The following is a 16,954-nucleotide window of genomic DNA, read 5'->3' on the forward strand; positions in this document are numbered from 1 at the left end:
TATCCAAGATCCAACAGTCTTCAAAATAATATCCAACGAGACTCTGACTGAGACACTAATAATCCTGGACAGTAGTGCCACAGTGTGTCAATCAGCTGTCTTCTATAGATCCGTCAGGGGATGCTGTCAGCCTCAATGGGAGAGAGCTGTGAGACTGAAGGGTTGTCTATCTCCTAGGCTCTGTGGTAGTGTGTCCCAATGCTGCGTTGTGGTGTGCTGGTTGTGGTGTATGTGTCTGTGTCTGTGTGTGTGCAGAATGGGAGTCCCTCTATCCTCCCAACAGCCATGACTGGCTGCACTCCTGAGGGACCATATGGGCAGGGCAGAGTAGAGCGGGCTAGGGCACTCCTCCCCTGATTCAGGACCCCACCATACACACACCTACACACTCACACACTCTCACACACACACACACACACACAGACACACATACTGATGCTGACACTTCTTTTTACAGCCAATTTATTGCTAATCAGTCCTTTGATTGTGGTCCCTCTCCCATCACAGCAGTATTGTGGCTGACTGTCTCTTCAGCAGACAGGGTGACAGGTTTGGGCTGTATGACTGGCTGTGTGAGGGCGGGACAGAGGGGGGAGGTGACAGGGGAGGGGGTGAGGGAGGGAGGCCAACAGGGCTGGGTGTATGGCTAATGGGGGAGATGGGGGGCCATTCGGGGCCACTGTGCCCTCATGATGGGTAGGTGTGGGATAAATCAGCCTGGGCCATGCCCACTCTCATTGTGGGCCGCTGACAGGGGGTTAATTTGGGCTGGGGTGAGGTGAGGGGGGTTAATGAAAGGAGGTCTAAACTGTCCAGCCGACTGAAAGGCAGTCTGTCGGAAGTGTCTGTTTCCTCAATGGGATCTGGCATCAGTGGGGATAAATACCAGATGGAGTGACTGAATAGTTCATTGGAGAGCACTTTGGATCACTAGACTGTGTAACAGTATGACCCTTATTCTATTTGTCTTTAGTTATTTCTGTAGAAGTCTGACAGCAATAAGAAACATAGCATTTTGAATGAACACGATAAATACAGCACAGTATGACGAGGCCAAAAAACAGCTTGGACAAATTGGCGACAAGAAAACAACATACTAGAGACATGTTGGAGAGGCGTTCCACATGAATGGAGCGGTCCCGCTCCCTACTGGTCCTGTAGTGTTGTAGTTAGAGCAAAGCTGGGACAATCCTATTATCAGACACTCATCTCTCTCTCTCTCTCTGCTGTGTTACTGTTCACACAAACAAGTGGCTCAGCTCTGCTCCGACTGACAACACTACAGGAGAGAGGAGAGGAGACATAAAGACAAACAGATCCATGCACATGTAGACAGAGACAAGGTTATGAAGCAGGCTCAACACAGAATGGAACACAGACATTCAGGAAAACAGAATGAGTTTATTTGTCTGTCTGTCTGATTTAGGTTTTGACACATACTATGACAGTGTTTCCGAACCTTGGTCCTCTGGTACCCCCAACAGTACACATTCTTATTGTAACTCTGGACAATCACACCTGATTCAACTTGTCAACTAATCATCAAGCCCTCAATGAGCTGAATGAGGTGTGCTAGCCAAGGACTACAACGAAACGGTGTACTGTTAGAGGTACTCGAGGACCAGGGTTGGGAAGCACTGTATTATGACACCAGTTCCAGGATAAACCAGATCTCTGACGTTGTTGCGTTGTCATCAACACCTCTAAAGGTGTAGCGCCCGTGGAGCTCAGTTGGTAGAGCATGGCGCTTGCAACGCCACGGTTGTGGGTTCGATTCCAACGGGGGACCAGTATGAAAAAAATATGTATGCACTCACTAACTGTAAGTCACTCTGGATAAGAGTGTCTGCTAAATGAAAAAAAGAATTTTTACATGTAAAAAATGTAAAGCAGATTAATTACACCCTGCCTCTATCAAATCTTAATGTGGAAAATGACAGCTAATGTAACAGAATACATGGCTGACATTTGTAACCTAATTTTAAAAAAGCAAGATAACAAATAATTTGTTCATTCAGTTCTAAATAGCATTAATCATCTGTGACCTTAAAAATGAAACAGTTTCAAATCAACATAACACCAGTAAAGGGTTATATAATTATGTTTTCCCCAGTAATATTCTAGATAAAATATTGTTTTCAGTGTTCATCACAGCACCATACAACAGTAGAGAATGAAGACCCAGAGATGATTATATTACCCATGTTACTCTTGAATGGCTTTAGGGCACTGTAACCCACACACCTTTACTTGTTGAAAACAGGGTAGGTCTTCCCTTCGAGATTTTCATGATTCTCATTTTCCATTTCCCTGTGCCCCTGTGCTTTTGGTCTGTTCCTGCTATCTCTGTTGTGCATATGTTGTCTTTTTTGGCCTCCTCTCTCAGTTGTGCATAGGCTGGTCCACAGCCAGGCCTCCTCTATCAGTTGTTCACAGGCTGGTCCACAGCCAGGCCTCCTCTCTCAGTTGTTCATAGGCTGGTCCACAGCCAGGCCTCCTCTCTCAGTTGTTCATAGGCTAGTCCACAGCCAGGCCTCCTCTCTCAGTTGTTCACAGGCTGGTCCACAGCCAGGCCTCCTCTCTCAGTTGTTCATAGGCTGGTCCACAGCCAGGCCTCCTCTCTCAGTTGTTCACAGGCTGGTCCACAGCCAGGGCTCCAATTAAAGGCCACTTCAGAGTTAATTAACAGGTGGTGTACCCAGCTGCCCCGGGGCTCTTGGACAGAAACACAGGAGCCCTCTGGAACCCCCACTGCCCCACCTCCAACCCCTCCAGTCACAGAGCTGCACCATATCTCATCTCCCCTGTTGACCAATTACTAGAGCCCATGTGCTGATAACCAATTGCTCTCAAACAGATACAAAGAAAAGCCTGCTCCTCCCCGGCCCCTGGCCCAGCCCTCGTCCCCCAGCCTCTCATCCTCCAGCCTCTCATCCCCCCAGCCTCTTATCCCCCCAGCCCTCATCCCCCCAGCCTCTCTTCCCCCAGCCCTCATCCTCCAGCCCTCATCCTCCAGCCCTCATCCTCTAGCCTCTCATCCCCCCAATCTCTCATCCTCCAGTCTCTCACCCCCCCAGGTCTCATCCCCCAGGTCTCATCCCCCCAGCCACTCATCCCCCAGCCTCTCATCCCCCAGCCTCACATCCCCCCAGCTGTCATCTCCACAGTCTAACACCAAAAGACCATTGTCTGTTTTCTGGGTCAGTCTCCACTCTGCATGGACCTGGCCACGGAGTGCTGGCCAATGGGATCTCTTTGTAATTGATGGACTCAACCCAGTGACCAGGACTCACCAATCATACTGCTCTAAATGATGCCATGTTTCTCTGCAACTATGAACAACTAAATAGAGGTTTGCGAAACACATTTTTAATCTTACCCCACCCCACCCCCCCTCCCCAAACAGCAATAATCAGCTGTAGAGCACATCATGCACAGTGAAACATGGCTGCCCAGTCAGCATCATATCTTTGTTTTTGCCCTTGTGCTTCTCATTGCTTCTCATTGCTTAGGCTGACAAGCAAGGAGGAGTAGGTAGTTGATGTGAATGGAGCAGCAGGTAGCTGATATGAATGGAGTATCAGGTAGCTGATATGAATGGAGGAGCAGGTAGTTGATATGAATGGAGGAGCAGGTAGTTGATGTGAATGGAGGAGCAGGTAGTTGATGTGAATGGAGGAGCAGGTAGTTGATGTGAATGGAGGAGCAGATAGTTGATGTGAATGGAGGAGCAGGTAGTTGATGTGAATGGAGGAGCAGGTAGTTGATGTGAATGGAGGAGCAGGTAGTTGATGTGAATGGAGGAGCAGGTAGTTGATGTGAATGGAGGAGCAGGTAGTTGATGTGAATAGAGGAGCAGGTAGTTGATGTGAATGGATGAGCAGGTAGTTGATGTGAATGGAGGAGCAGGTAGTTGATGTGAATGGAGGAGCAGGTAGTTGATGTGAATGGAGGAGCAGGTAGTTGATGTGAATGGAGGAGCAGGTGGTTGATGTGAATGGAGGAGCAGGTAGTTGATGTGAATGGAGGAGCAGGTAGTTGATGTGAATGGAGGAGTAGGTAGCTGATATGAATGGAGGCGCAGGTAGTTGATGTGAATGGAGGAGCAGGTAGTTGATGTGAATGGAGGAGCAGGTAGTTGATATGAATGGAGGAGCAGGTAGTTGATGTGAATGGAGGAGCAGGTAGTTGATGTGAATGGAGGAGCAGGTGGTTGATATGAATGGAGGAGCAGGTAGTTGATATGAATGGAGGAGCTGGCTGCTCTGTCACTGTTATCTTGTTGTGTATTGGCAGCAGTGGTTTGGCCCAGACAGTGGAGGTGATGGATGGTGTTTAAATGATGAGTGTGTATGTGGAGTCTGACTACAGGCCCTGGGCTTGTTAACTGCAGTCCTGCTTTATTGCTGTTTGATGAGTTCCTTCACACTGTCTGACAGGAAGTGATGAATCAGGCCGCCATTAGCAACAACACCGTCAACATTTGTTTTGTAACAAATATGTCTCTGCTTAAAGTGTAGATAGGTTGACAAGTATTTATTTACATACAGCAAACTAAAGAGAGGAAAGATGTTAGATGGGAATATTTATAGCTGGCAACTGCTGACTGAAAACCAAACACACTGTAATTTTCTCTTTCATGTCTTTCTTCCTCTCTGTCCATTTGCTTTGTGCCGAGCCCAATCACAGCTGTCAACTGAATGTTTCTGGACAGGATTTATTCTCATTATGCTGGGCCTCAGTTTAATCATGTCTGCGTTATTACAAAAAAACTGTGGAAAATTATCTTTTGAGGTGAAGACAGTCGCTTGCTCGCTTCATCTCTCTCCACACCCCTCCTCTCCGCACTGTCTCACTAATTTCCATTTTGATTACACTTTCTGTGTTTTACCCAGGGCCATGCATCGCTAATGGGCTTTTAATCAAGCCTAGAGATAATGTAGGAAACATACACACAAAGAGCACACACCGCTGGAGGAGAGAGAGAGGGGGGAGGGAGAGAGAGAGAGAGGGATGGAGAGAGGGAGAGAGAGGAACGGAGGGAGAGAGAGGGTTGGAGGGAGAGAGAGAGGGAGAGGGATGGAGGGAGGGAGAGAGAGAGGGTTGGAGGGAGGGAGGGAGGGAGGGAGGGAGGGAGGGAGGGAGAGAGAGAGAGAGAGAGAGAGAGAGAGAGTGAGAGAAAGGCACGTGAGCAAAAAATAGAGGTTTGCCTGTCTTGATACACAAATGTGCAAATGAAAGATAGTAGTTCAAATGACAGCCATTAGACTACCTATGTTCCGTCTTACACTAATCATAAACACACATACTGTACTCCAATGTACCAACAACAAAACCATACCCGCTGAGGCCTTTGAAAGCCCAGACTAGAAATGAAGAATTCCTGAGTGAATGGGGTGTGTCATTTCACTATGTGAATAACTGAAAGGGGTCAGCCCAGGGTCAAGGCCTAGCAGAGACAATGAGACAGACCGAGACAATGTCTGTCCCCTGTGGATCCCAGTGTATGGCCTGTGGAGGGGAGAGGGGCTCCCACCAGCCCTAACCCTGTAAACTCAGAGCAGGATTATGCATATGAGAGCATCTCTGGCCCACCTCAAAACCACACAGTGTGTACGCCATTAATAACCACAGTGAGGCTTATGTAGGGGTCGCTAGGGAAGCCTTTTTGTGTCCCTGTTATCTATGTAAACAGTCGGTGAGAAAGAAAGCACAAGAGGGATCAAATGGTTTGCTGAGAGTCAGCCACCGTGGAGTGGATAGTGACTGGTAAACAGTATGGCTAATGCAAAGCTCAGATTGGGACATATAAGATTGAGACATGAAAGCACCATAAGGATTTGTAATAATGTACAGCATTTGCCTGTAATCCTAGAAATGCACAATGTGTGTATATCCACAGCACACATACTATGTATGTATGTTGTCTATAACGCATTTGCAGGGCTAGTTTCCAGGTGCTGAGTGAACAGATAGCAGTGTAGTCTGGTCCAAGGCTGAAGGATGTGCTGTCTACCTGGACTCCCCTTGGCCACCCCTAACATTAATCTCCTCCTCTTCTCCACTTTCTCTCCATCCCTACAGAGATGCTATCCCGACCTCTTTCCTCTCCATGGAAGACAAAACATAATCACACTTTAGATGGGTTCATTCTGAGACAAATTATTTTGGAGCCAGCATCAAGCCAGTTTTGATGAGAAAGTGGATGGGAACTCAACTTTGATACTCTCTATTCTGGCCTTTCCCCAAAGTCAGCAAAGTCATTTGAGATAAACACGTGAGACACCAATATATTCTCTACACAAGAGTAACATTTTGTCAAGGGGGGATTGGGGGGCCATAGAGCGTTACAAGAATTCTGTTTTCATGAGATAAAGATTTGTGTGATGATAATGAGATAATTAGGCTGACAAGTCATTTGGTTCCAATGGTTTCCAATGAGAGAACCCTACTGGAGTGGAAAGGAAAACACGCCAGAAAAGTTAATATCAGAAGATAGTATTCATATTTTCTAAAACACTCCTATTTTTCCTACATTGTCACTTCTTTATTGCTCAATGGCCAGGTTTGAAAACAGACACATTATCACTTAGTTGATGATAATCAGATGTTATCATTGTGATGGCACTTGTCATTTTTTGTCTGGATGAATGCGTATCATTTTTTGACAGTTACAGAGCAGTTTTGTGCTCCCTCTCATCTAATTCAGAAGTGACTTTGGTTACAGAGAACTGAATAAACATGTCAGACTCTGCTTTCCAAGTTGGCAGAAGAGTTGACTCCTTTCCTCTCACATAATTTGTTGATAATTGTGGTTAATTAAAAGCACAACTGTCAGGGAAGAAAAATATGTCATATTGTTTTGCTGACAGATCGGCCCAGAGCGCATCCAGTAACCACAGAAAGAATAACACAGGCGGACTCAGCACCAGAACAAATTCAGGTTAGCGTTTTTTATCATGAATCTTGTTCTGGAGGCAGTTCTGCAGAGCGGTCACTAGCTAGCACAGCCACAATTTTAAACCTAACCCTAATCTTAACACTAACCGTAACCACACTGCTAACGCTAATGCCGAAACCTAACCTTGAATTAAGACCAAAAAGCTAATTTTTGTTTTCATAAATTTTTACAATATAGACCATTTTCACTTTGAAGCTTGCCTATCTAAGGGGAAATCGCTCAGTTCTGCCTCCAGGGCAAGACTCATGACAATAAACATTAACCTGCAGAACAAAGAAAGCTGATTGGCTTGTGGAGTGGTACACAATGTTTAATGGTCACTAGGCTGCATTGCCGTGCAATACCTCTTTCACTCAAATACCAGTGCCAGAAAGGTGTACCACAATAGTACATTAAAACAGTTTTCTCTTCCGTGCTACAGTTTTGACAGTTCTTGGCAGTCCTACAGAAATAACCATCTGTGAGATGAAGAAGAGATTTCTAATGTCCGTACTTTGCCAATATCCAACCAACCGAACTGCAGTTATGTTCTTGAACCACTTGAGTTCAAGAGTATCTCTGTCTATGGAGAACTGAAACAACACTGTGACTAGTGTCTGAACTTACTCTGACAAGACTGGGAAGCTGAGACAAGCACGTTCAGACCTGCCAAATGCCCCAGATGTCCATCTCTGTGACACCGCATGACATTCCCCAACACAGTTTAAACATGCAAGAGAGAGAGAGGGAGAGAGGGAGGGAGAGAGAGAGAGAGAGAGAGAGAGAGAGAGAGAGAGAGAGAGGAGAGAGAGAGAGAGAGCAAAGAGAGTGAAAGAGAGCGAAAGAGAGCGACAAGAGATGTGGGGAAAGAGAGAGAGAATTCCATGGAGAATACTTCTCCAACAGGAACAGATGGGGGCCGTCAGGGACGAAGAGATTTGAAGGGCGTGGTAAAAAGTGAACAGCCTCAGAGAGCTTGTAATCCGGCCCGGCCGACCGGCGTTAGAGCTAGGGACCATGACCAATGGGCAGCTTGTCACAGAGAGTAGACTCCACCGCAGCTGACAAATCACTGACCTTCTCTTACTTTCCCACTCTCACACATTGTATGGGATCAACACCACCTCATCTCAGCTATGAAAGGTTCCAGGAGTTTTTTTCAGGAGTTCATAAGCGGTTGCCGCCGGGACTTATTTTCTCCTAAATGTAATTTGACTAGACTTTGAACAATGGCAATTTTCTTTATCTGAGAACTGCCAACCTCCTTACGGCAAACCAATCAGTAGATCCCATGTGAAGGAGAAAGTGAAGTCATGGTTTTTCCTGCTACATTAAATGAGTTTAGGGGGCAGTGGAGCGTGTCATTCAGACCTCATTTCAGGACTGTGGCACCTGTCGTGACAAACTACGATAACCGCATTTACCAGTTCTGCAACATATGGTTTCTTTACTTTTTGACTGTCAAACTAAGGGACAGACGGACAGACATTGCAGACAAACTCAGATGTGCATGCACGCACGGACTAACACACAACTTTCTGAGAGTTAAAAGAGTAAAAAAATCTACAATAAATCTACAAAAGTATGTGGACACTCCTTCAAATTAGTGGATTTGGCTATTTCAGACACACCTGTCAGTTGTATAAATTCAAGCACACAGCCATGCAATCTCCATAGTCAAACATTGGCAGTAGAATGGACTTACTGAAGAGCTCAGTGACTTTCAACATGGCAACGTCATTGGATGCCACCTTTTCAACAAGTCAGTTCATCAAATGTATGCCTTGCTAGAGCTGCCCCTGTCAACTGTAAGTGCTGATATTTTGAAGTGGAAACCTCTAGGAGCAACAACGGCTCAGTCACTAAGTGGCAGGCCTCACAAGTTCACAGAACGGGACCGCCGAGTGCTAAAGCGTGTAGAGCGTAAAAATTGTCTGTCCTTGGTTGCAACACTCACTACCGAGTTCCAAACTGCCTCTGGAAGCAACGTCAGCACAAGAACTGCTCGTCGGGAGCTTAATGAAATGGGTTTCCATGGCCGAGCAGCCGCACACAAGCCTAAGATCACAATGCGCAATGCCAAGTGTCGGCTGGAGTGGTGTAAAGCTCGCCGCCATTGAACTCCGGAGCAGTGGAAACACGTTCTCTGGAGTGATGAATCATGCTTCACCATCTGGCAGTCCGACGGACGAATCTGGGTTTGGCGGACGCCATGAGGACGCTACCTGCCCCAATGCATAGTGCCATCTGTAAAGTTTGGTGGAGGAGGAATAATGGTCTGGGGCTATTTTTCATGATTCAGGCTAGGCCCCTTAGTTCCACTGAAGGGAAATGTTTACGCTACAGCATACAATGTCATCTAGACGATTCTGTGCTTCCAACTTTATGGCAACAGTTTGGGGAAGGCCCTTTCCTGTTTCAGCATGACAATTCCCCCATGCACAAAGCAAGGTCCATACAGAAATGGTTTGTTGAGAACGGTGTAGAAGAACTTGACTGGCCTGCACAGAGCCCTGACCTCAACCCCATCGAACACTTTTGGGATGAATTGGAACGCCAACTGTGAGCCAGGCCTAATCGGCCAACATCAGTGCCCGACCTCATTAATGCTCTTGTGGCTGTATGGAAGCAAGTCCCCGCAGCAATGTTCCAAAATCTAGTGGGAAGCCTCCCCAGAAGAATGGAGGCTGTTATAGCAGCAAGGGCGGGACCAACTCCATATTAATGCACATGATTTTGGAATGAGATGTTCGACGAGCAGGTGTCTACATACTTTTGGTCATGTAGTGTATGTCTATGTCCATGGAGGTGTTGTTTTTTGTAAATGGGCAGCAGGTAGCCTAGCAGTTATGAACGTGGGGCCAGGAACCTGAAGGTTGCTGGTTCAAATCCTTGAGTGGACTAGGTGAAAAATCTGTTGATGCGCCCTTGAGCAAGGCACTTAACACTAATTGCTCCTGTATGTTGCTTAGGATAAGAGTGTCTGCTAAATTACACATTTCTAGGATGTGTGTGTACCAAAGACTGCATGCATAAAGAATAGGTGTACTACAGCCACCTCTCACCACCTCCACGCCCTGGAGCTGCTGTTGTCACTGTGCTGTCAAGACCACAATGGAGCAGGGGGAATTCTACAGCTTTTAATTAGGCAGTCAGAGAGAAAAGCCTTCACTGATGTTTCACCTCACCCCACCTGGCTGTGACGTGATGACACAAACGTCTCCCACTTCTGAGAGGCTGTGTTATGGTGCAAACAAATGAGGAATCACCACATGTACCACATGTTGATGGGGAAGTGTTGGGTAAATAATGGTGCAGACGAGTAATTATCCATGAACTACACTTTGGCTCCTCTCGACCTTTGAATGAATACAAATTGGTCATTATTCTAGTTGAGAGGCAGACAAATTATTGTTAATTCCTGACTTGAGTTTAAAGGGAGAATCGTGGTCTTAACTGGAGCATGGCCTTTCAATAGACTGTAGCCGGCAAATACAGTAGACAAGACTTCTTTATATGTGTGGTTATATATTAATACAGTACCAGTCAAAAGTTTGGACACACCTACTCATTCAAGGGTTTTTCTTTCTTTTTTACTATTTTCTACATTGTAGAATAATAGTGAAGACATCCAAACTATGAAATAACACATAAAGTGTTAAACAAATCAAAATATATTTTAGATTTTAGATTCTTCAAAGTAGCCACCCTTTGCCTTGATGACAGCTTTGCACACTCTTCACATTCTCTCAACCAGCTTCATGAGGTAGTCACCTGGAATGCTTTTCCAACAGTCTTGAAGGAGTTCCCACATATGCTGAGCACTTGTTGGCTGCTTTTCCTTCACTCTGCAGTCCAACTCATCCCAAACCATCTCAATTGGGTTGAGGTCGGGGGATTGTGGAGGCCAGGTCATCTGATGCAGCACTCCATCACTCTCCTTCGTCAAATAGCCCTTACACAGTCTGGAGGAGTGTTTTGGGTCATTGTCCTGTCGAAAAACAAATGATAGTCTCACTAAGCGCAAACCAGATGGGTATCGCTGCAGAATGCTGTGGTAGCCATGCTGGTTAAGTGTGCCTTGAATTCTAAATAAATCAATGACAGTGTCACCAGCAAAGCACCCCCACACCATCACACCTCCTCCTCCATGCTTCACGGTGGGAACCACACATGCAGAGATAATCCGTTCACCTACTCTGTGTCTCACAAAGACACGGCAGTTGGAACCAGAAATCTCCAATTTGGACTCATCAGACCAAAGGACAGATTTCCACCGGTCTAAATTCCATTGCTTGTGTTTCTTGGCCCAAGCAAGTCTCTTCTTCTTATTGGTTTCCTTTAGTAGTGGTTTCTTTGCAGCAATTCGACCATGAAGGCCTGATTCGCGCAGTCTCCTCTGAACAGTTGATGTTGAGATGTGTCTGTTACTTGAACTCTGTGAAGCATTTATTTGGGCTGCAATCTGAGGTGCAGTTAACTCTAATGAACTTATCCTCTGTAGCAGAGGTAACTCTGGGTCTTCCATTCCTGGGGCGGTCCTCATGAGAGCCAGTTTCATCATAGCGAAGTGAAACATCTATGTTCAGATTTGCAATGTCTAGAAAAAAATCATGTTTCAATACTCACACAATCGTTAACCAATGTTAATTGGTCTGATGGTGTTTGTGCAACAGTTTTAATAGTATACGGCTCTTATAGTGTTTACACATTACATCGAATTACTAATGTTCAAATATGGCCAATAAACATGTACTTGCTAGGAACCTCTCCTTCTTAATATCCAGTTGGAAAACACACAGACAAGTTGTTTTGCTTGTAGCGATTTTATAATGACTTCAAAGTAATTACTTTGTTCATTTTTCAATGACTGCATATGTCACAGCTCAGTCACCATCTGATCTGGAGTCATGCAAGCTGAACAAACAGCACAGCAGACACTATCACCCCTCTCCAGACTCCTCCCTCTCTCTCCCGCTGCACCTTCTCTCGCTCCCACAGATCTGTGGTTGTCGTGGGAAGAACACATGTATGCAAATCTGAGGAACACAGACCGAATATTCACAGTAAGATGAGAGTCCTCAGATAAACCAACTCACATCCTCAATCTGTACAACACTGATTAGAGGAGATGGAACTGAGCCTGTGTGAAAACGGAGGGAACATGGCAGGCGTCTGGCCAACTTCTCTAATGATCTTCTTCTGTGTGTAGGAGTCGATCAATACCATAGCAAAGTTACCAGAGGCTGTGCCAACACCTTGATGATGTCTGCTTCAACGTGTCCACAGATGTGCAGAGTAGATGGTGCATTCACAAAGGGGCCATAAAGAGACAGGCTAAATCGTCAGTCTTACACAACTAGCCATGTTCTCTCATTGGACTAACTTTAGGCAGGGAACATTGGTTCACAGTTATGTAAGAGTTATCGTTCTGTCCGTGGAATTGCTTTAATTTTCCCAGAGTGACGTTGAAAGGAGATCACTGGGCTCTGTACAAGTGCTTCAAATGACTGTGTGGGTAATTTGTGGTATCGTCATGTTTGGCTAAAACAAGTTAGTTGGGGATCAGTGTTTCATGATGACACTATCTCACTTGAAAGGAATATGAATCTTATTGGCCAGCAAGAGGAGGATGGGATTCCCCTTCAGAGTGTCTTCCTATGAGCTTGTACTTGGCACTGTCTCCTTGGCTTACTATTTAGGTCTATTAAGCTTAGATTTTGTAAAGCACTGGGTGACTAATGCATTGGTATAAAGAAAACGCTGTACAAATCACATTTGATGGTTGTGAGTTGTGAGAAAGGAAACGTATTTCACCTGAGGGAAGAAGTGAGTGGGAGTTGAATTCTAAAGGGATCCTGAAAGATTTACAATGTGAGAATTCAGTGTCTCCCCACTGACAGACAAACCATTTGTTTTCTTGTCCCCATCGAATGTGTAGATTCAGTGGTAAAGCATTTTACGGGTAACAGTTTATAACTCTGTGACTCTGTAGCGATACATCTCCTTTCCACCCACCCATGGATGTCCCATGTTAGGACCACACTGCAATCCTCACTCAACTCTAAATATGTCTGATGACTCTATGGCCCTGCGTAAACCTGAAGAATAAGATCACTTCACATCACTAAATCAAGACTTGTTTTCACTTGATATCCTACCAAAGGGCCCTCAGACTGTCAGGATAATTATAGGCCATAAAACAATTCAGAAAGTTTCATAAGGTTTTCCCTTGTAACTCATTTAAACACATCATATTTTCAGAGAAGGACTGGCTTTCAGAGAGATATCTACAGTGAGGGAAAAAAGTATTTGATCCCCTGCTGATTTTGTAGGTTTGCCCACTGACAAAGAAATTATCAGTCTATAATTTTAATGGTAGGTTTATTTGAACAGTGAGAGACAGAATAACAACAAAAAACGCATGTCAAAAATGTTATAAATTGATTTGCATTTTAATGAGGGAAATAAGTATTTGACCCCCTCTCAATCAGAAAGATTTCTGGCTCCCAGGTGTCTTTTATACAGGTAAGGAAATGAGATTAGGAGCACACTCTTAAAGGGAGTGCTCCTAATCTGAGCTTGTTACCTGTATAAAAGACACCTGTCCACAGAAGCAATCAATCAATCAGATTCCAAACTCTCCACCATGGCCAAGACCAAAGAGCTCTCCAAGGATGTCAGGGACAAGATTGTAGACCTACACAAGGCTGGAATGGGCTACAAGACCATCGCCAAGCAGCTTGGTGAGAAGGTGACAACAGTTGGTGCGATTATTCACAAATGGAAGAAACACAAAATAACTGTCAATCTCCCTCGGCCTGGGGCTCCATGCAAGATCTCACCTCGTGGAGTTGCAATGATCATGAGAACGGTGAGGAATCAGCCCAGAACTACACGGGAGGATCTTGTCAATGATCTCAAGGCAACTGGGACCATAGTCACCAAGAAAACAATTGGTAACACACTACGCCGTGAAGGACTGAAATCCTGCAGCGCCCGCAAGGTCCCCCTGCTCAAGAAAGCACATATACAGGCCTGTCTGAAGTTTGCCAATGAACATCTGAATGATTCAGAGGAGAACTGGGTGATAGTGTTGTGGTCAGATGAGACCAAAATCGAGCTCTTTGGCATCAACTCAACTCGCCGTGTTTGGAGGAGGAGGAATGCTGCCTATGACCCCAAGAACACTATCCCCACCGTCAAACATGGAGGTGGAAACATTATGCTTTGGGGGTGTTTTTCTGCTAAGGGGACAGGACAACTTCACCGCATCAAAGGGACGATGGACGGGGCCATGTACCCCATAGAAAATCTGTGGAGGGAGCTGAAGGTTTGAGTTGCCAAACATCAGCCTCGAAACCTTAATGACTTGGAGAAGATCTGCAAAGAGGAGTGGGACAAAATACCTCCTTAGATGTGTGCAAACCTGGTGGCCAACTACAAGAAACGTCTGACCTCTGTGATTGCCAACAAGGGTTTTGCCACCAAGTACTAAGTCATGTTTTGCAGAGGGGTCAAATACTTATTTCCCTCATTAAAATGCAAATCATTTTATAACATTTTTGACATGCGTTTTTCTGGATTTTTTTGTTGTTATTCTGTCTCTCACTGTTCAAATAAACCTACCATTAAAATTATAGACTGATCACGTCTTTGTCAGTGGGCAAACATACAAAATCAGCAGGGGATCAAATACTTTTTCCCCTCACTGTATCATTCAAACAACTATCAAGCGGTTAGCTATATACACTTTGAAATTCATATACTCGGTATTTCCCCATATGCCATTGACAATGATGAAATATAACCACAGGATAAAAGGCTTGTTCTGGCAGCTCATATAACTCATATGGAAATCATATCTGCTGTTCATCTGGGGATGAGCGCATGAATAGAGCTACACTAGTGTCTTAGTGAACCCTAAATAGCTGCCTACTTTTCCCTGACAATATTACCATTATTCCACAGGCATCTGTCCAGCACTTGTGCAACCCGCTGAGTTTAACTTTATTACTTTGCCAAGCTCATCTCAATTTTCACTCTCAATGGATCAAGTGTCAGATAGACACAGAGGCAGTAGAGATTACGGAGAGGATCATTTTGATTAAATTGAATTATATGACACTCTTGACATTCATCTTCAGGTTGATCCAGCTCAATGTGAAATCAGTGTCTGATATGGCCCAGATGTAAATACAGAAGCAGGATGTTCCGTGGACCAACACCAAAGGCCCGCTTGTTTGTTTCCTTGTCTTATCCTGATACCCAATAAACAATGATGGCTGAACCCCAGTCCATATATCATCAGCACAAATGGTTATATTTCAGTCAAAACCTCTGAAGGAGATGCTAAAGCCTTAGCCTATAGTTTGTGTTTACCAGAGAACAGTGGTATCGCCTGACACATGATGAGAGCAGTGAGTCACCAGAGGGGCCGGGGGCCGGGGGCAGATCATAAATTCAACCAAGGCATGAAATGCAACCAAAGACAAAATGGGTCTCTCCACGCCCCCCTGTCAAGGCCTCACAGAGCCCTCTCCCTCACCCCACACAATCACCCCATACAATCACCCAAATGTATTAGTGGCAGGTGACTGGCTGGATGGAGGCAGAGTTCTGATTGACGTGCCAAGGGGTATTGCATTACCATCTGTTAGGCCTCAACAAATCGAGACAAAACGCACAAAATCAAGTGCATTTTTTAGAGGATAAACTAATCACCACGCCATCCTTGAAAGTAGAGAGTGTAAAAAGGGGTCACACACTATACAGTCTCTAATGTAATCCTTCATACTTTGTTGCAGTAAATCAGTATAGCATACGAGCCATCAACAACATTTTGTTACATTCATGTGTTTAAAGAGAGGGGCTTTAGGAGAGGAAAATGCATGTCACGGTGTTACACATCTGGTGCTGATATGTCCAGTACTGCCTTCATGTGGTGTGGGACTATTTCAGACCTGTTTCCACTTGTATCCTACAGCAGTAGCATATTATCCATGCCATGCAGGTCTGGTAGCAGCATTAGGGATGTGGCCATGGGACTAGAGAACACACAGCCAGCAGGAAAATAACATGGAACTAGACAAACATGCTTGACTTGACCTTGTAAAAATGCACTGTTAAAATGGTGGGAAACCGTTGAAGCATACAGTATATGTATGAAGCATTACATCAGGTCCCAGTGGTGACGTTACCACATGGGGCTACTCAGCTTTAGCTGCAACTAATCTCGGCTATCTGAGTAACACACAACTTATGGAGAGAAGAACAAATGTGATTGGATGATGCATCTTCACATAGTCCATGGCTGTGCTAGTATAGGGTTGCTGATTTAGTCAAATAAATACATGAAATAATACATTTTGTTGTTTGTCCTTTGTGTTTCAACTTCCTGTGCCACTCTTTATATATATATACAGCTGTGGAAAAAATTAAGAGACCACTGCAACATTTTCTTAAATCAGCATCTCTACATGTATGACAGCCATTCCATTCCAGTGTCTGTTGAATTCCAACACAGGCACACCTCATTCTACTGAATTAGGTACTGATTAGGTGATCACCTGAACCAAATCTTATTTAACGAGGAAAATTATAAAAACCACTGCTGTGGTCATCACTATTCTCTTGCAATAGGACCAGCTGGATGGCAAAAACAGTGCTAATAGTACCTTAAAAGTAATATTAATCAAAAAATAACTGTTGATCATGCCAAAAGAGTTGAAAAGGAAAGTTTTGAGTGAGGAAAAAAGGCTTTACTGGCAGAGGGATACAGTGAGCGTCAGGTTGCTTCCATCCTTAAAATTTCAAAGACGGCGGTTCATAAGAACAAGGTCAAGCAGCAGACATTGGAGACAACAAAGCTACAGACCAGCAGAGGGTGAAAACGACTCTCTACTGACCGGGATGACCACCAACTCATTTGAATGTCACTCAACAACCGTAGGATGACATCAAGTGACCTACAAAAAGAATGGCAAACGGCAGCTGGGGTGAAGTGCACGGTGA

The 16,954-nt window shown here is 44.8% G+C and overlaps 1 protein-coding gene across 1 annotated transcript in view; it reads right to left on the minus strand.

Moving 5' to 3' along the window:
- Positions 1 to 16,954, minus strand: part of LOC121567786 (roundabout homolog 1-like) — a 413,148-nt gene that overhangs the window by 283,634 nt on the left and 112,560 nt on the right. The window lies entirely within an intron of this gene.

Source organism: Coregonus clupeaformis, chromosome 6 (genome assembly GCF_020615455.1).
Source record: "Coregonus clupeaformis isolate EN_2021a chromosome 6, ASM2061545v1, whole genome shotgun sequence".
Classification (NCBI taxonomy): domain Eukaryota; kingdom Metazoa; phylum Chordata; class Actinopteri; order Salmoniformes; family Salmonidae; genus Coregonus; species Coregonus clupeaformis.